Here is a 3,466-nt window from a genome sequence, read left to right on the forward strand (position 1 = left end):
TCCCCCGCCCTCGACACAAATGAATTATTGTACCATTTTATTGTTATCTTTTTTGTTTTTACACGTCAATAAAAAATGTTTTAAAAATTGGGAGTTAAGTAGGACGTCCCCCAATATGAAAGGGTGAATGCGGTATTATGGTGAAAGAAGATACTAGCTGGGAGAAACTTTTGACTTTGTTTAGTTCTGGAGTGACAAGGATGACCAACGACCCCCAAAATCCCCCCTTTTGAGTTGGCCATGTGCCTAAGTTTTTTGTTCATCGTTGATTTTTTTTTTCTGTATTTTTTAACATGAATAAAACATTTAATATCTCAAAGTGTAGTATCTGTTCTTCAGATGCGGCCGTAGAAACTACTGATCACGCTTTCTTCGATTGCCGCGAACTCCGCCAGTACTGGTCATATGTCAGCGGAGTGACGGCTCGCATCGATCCTGAGCATCCTCGCCCAATTAGTGTATCCAATGTTGTGGACAACGTGAGGCTGCCGTGGGACCAGGAAAGACAAATGGTCTACGTTACGATCCTGGCCGTGGCCAGAATGGTGATTTGGACGTCGCGTCTGCAAGGTTGCTGGGGGGGGGGGTGTTGTCTTTTTCTGATCAAGATCTGATCTCTTTCTTTAAACACCAACTACGGGTGAAGATCAGATGTGATAGAAGAAGGCTGCATCGCGCGGCATTTGACAGAAGATGGATATATGTGGCAAGTCTGTGTGTACGAAGAGGAGACAAATTTGAATACGTGTTCCCCGCCTAGGTGTGGAACGCGCAGTTCTGTAACGTAAAATTAAACCAGTAGCCTCTCAGCTAGCTGAGTGTGTGTTCCATCCCTCCCTGATTAGGAAGCCTCCAAAATCCCCATCCCCTCTTACCTACAATTTTTGTTTTCACCCCTTCCTCTAAATTTTACACAATGAGTGACGAGCGCACATGCCCCCCCCCCCGCTTCGGTGGCACGGGGGACAAGATCAAAGTGTAGTATCTGTTCCGGCAGATGCTGCAAGCAAAGACCAGCTATGACTAGCAAAGACCATATGTGGGGGTAACCCCACATATCTGAACTTGGTCAAGGTAGGGATCACCCTACGACCACAGTTACTATCCAGCTCCCATTTCCCACCTCTCGGGAGCTGGATCCCCCTTTCCCTCCCCCTCCCTCTCTCTCCACATTAAAAAACGGCCTTGTGCCTAATTTGCTCAGTGGGGAAGCAAATAAATACAACCCCTTCCTCTAAATTTTACCCATCTTGGAGAGGAGAGAAAGAAATACAAACTAACCCCCATCCCTTACCCACAAAATTTTCTTTTCTCCATTCACCCCCATCTAGAGGGCATTCCCACCTAGAGACTGACCCGCAGAAGCGAGGTTCCTTTTACAAACCTAGTGGAACGGAACGGGCAGTCTATCAACTAGACGGGGTTGGGAGGGTCCTACTAATCACCTTTTTGTTTTTTCTTCCCCCGCCCTCGACACAAATGAATTATTGTACCATTTTATTGTTATCTTTTTTGTTTTTACACGTCAATAAAAAAATGTTTTAAAAACTGGGAGTTAAGTAGGACGTCCCCCAATATGAAAGGGTGAATGCGGTATTATGGTGAAAGAAGATACTAGTTGGGAGAAACTTTTGATTTTGTTTAGTTCTGGAGTGACAAGGATGACCAATGACCCCCACAATCCCCCCTTTTGAGTTGGCCATGTGCCTAAGTTTTTTGTTCATCGTTGATTTTGACTGTATTTTTAACATGAATAAAACATTTAATATCTCAAAGTGTAGTATCTGTTCTTCAGATGCTGCACTTCAATTTCTTGTTCTCTGTCAGTGGAGGAGAAATCCTTCACGACTGAGACAATTTTTATTTTTGTACCTTTTCTCCACGTTAAAAAACGACCCTGGTGTCTAACTCTGTCCCGTGGGGAGGCATTGTAAATAGGTGCATCAGCTTTTTAATTCATTTAAAATAAGTTTAAACACAAAAAGCTCTTATCCAGGTAGGTAGAATAATTCAGCTTGCCTTTGGTAACATTTCACAGTGTAGTAATCTGTTCTGATGCTAGACGTCACCTTTTCTGTCCTCGGTCAGTGGAGGAGAAATCCTTCATGACAAAGACAATTTTTATTTTTGTTCCTATCCAGAGTGCCCTTTTTGGGGAGCTGGATTTTCCTCACATAAAAACCGACATTGTGCTTAATTCTGCCCTCGTGGGGAGGCAAGCAAATAGGAACAGTTATTTGTTGTACATTTTTTTTTCGTCCTTTTTTCTTTTTATGTTTTTTAATTTTTTATTTTTTATCATTATTTTTATTTTTTGGAAAATCACCCTAATTCCAAATATTTGGCAGCTATTACAGAGTTGTAATGTTCAAGATAGCTTCTTTTTTTTTTTTTTTTTTTTTTTGACCCCTCGAAACTCTGCACTCGGCGGACAACGCTTTAGAATAAAAGCAACGCCAATGAATTGGAAACCCGAAAAAGAAAAGAAATAAATAAAAATACGAAAAAAAAAAAAACAACAAAATAAATAAAAAGACAGACGAAATTAAAGTTGTGACACGGACGTATGGGACGCACTGACCTGACCGACATTACCGTTACGACTAACACCACCACGACTACTACTACTACCACCATTATTACTATCACTACTAATACTACGAGTACTACTGTGACAACCACCACCACCACCACTGCAACTACTACTACTGCCACATTACTACTACTACTATTACTACTATTAATTACTATTACGACAATTACTACTACTCATTACTATTACAACTACTACTACTATTAATTACTACCACCACCACTACTACTACGTCTACTATTACGACTAGCATTACCATCCACATTACTAATACTACTACCACACTGCTGCTGCTACTACTATATCTATTACTACTACTACCACAGCTAATACTGTTGCTACTACTACTACTACTACTACTACTACTACTACTATTAATAATAATTTCAATAATAATAATAATAATGACACAGCCCCGCAGAGCGTTCTCGGGACGGGTTTGTGACAGCAATTCCAGCACCTGTCCCCGCCTTTAGTCAGCGCAGCAGCAGCTCAGCTGCAGGTGGTTCAAACCTGAACACGTAGCTAATCGGAACTTTTAGTCACGTGGCCTCTTCTCGATAACAAAATACTTGTGAGTAAGATCAATTCACGTACATTGTTGTTATTATCATCATCATCATCATCATCATCATCATCATCATCATCATCATCATTATTATTTATAGCGACAGTACTTGTACAGTTTAATCAAGACATTAAAAAATGAAACTATCGAAAAAAAAAAGGTTATATTGTACGTATCCGTTTTGAACTGAAGGATCTCAAAAAAAAAAATTCACTTAATTTGATCGAGTAGTTTTTTTTTTTTTTTTTTTTTACAGCAGAAAAACGCGTTTTTATGGCAGCACGTTGAAGGTAGACATCTTGGAA

General features: G+C 40.2%; 1 protein-coding gene across 3 annotated transcripts in view; it reads left to right on the forward strand.

Moving 5' to 3' along the window:
• Positions 1-2,966: 2,966 nt before the first annotated feature.
• The window catches only part of LOC145261036 (uncharacterized), a 135,724-nt gene continuing 135,224 nt past the window's right edge, over positions 2,967-3,466 (forward strand). For 2 of the 3 annotated variants that reach the window (XR_013864389.1, XM_080119180.1), the window contains exon 1: positions 2,967-3,167. The gene's annotated coding sequence lies outside the window, so the exon portion shown is untranslated. The remainder of the gene's footprint in view (positions 3,168-3,466) is intronic. The other variant, XM_080119181.1, reaches the window with a different exon arrangement.

The sequence above is a fragment of the Euprymna scolopes genome, chromosome 37, assembly GCF_053919585.1.
Source record: "Euprymna scolopes isolate OS-2025 chromosome 37, ASM5391958v1, whole genome shotgun sequence".
NCBI lineage: Eukaryota > Metazoa > Mollusca > Cephalopoda > Sepiida > Sepiolidae > Euprymna > Euprymna scolopes.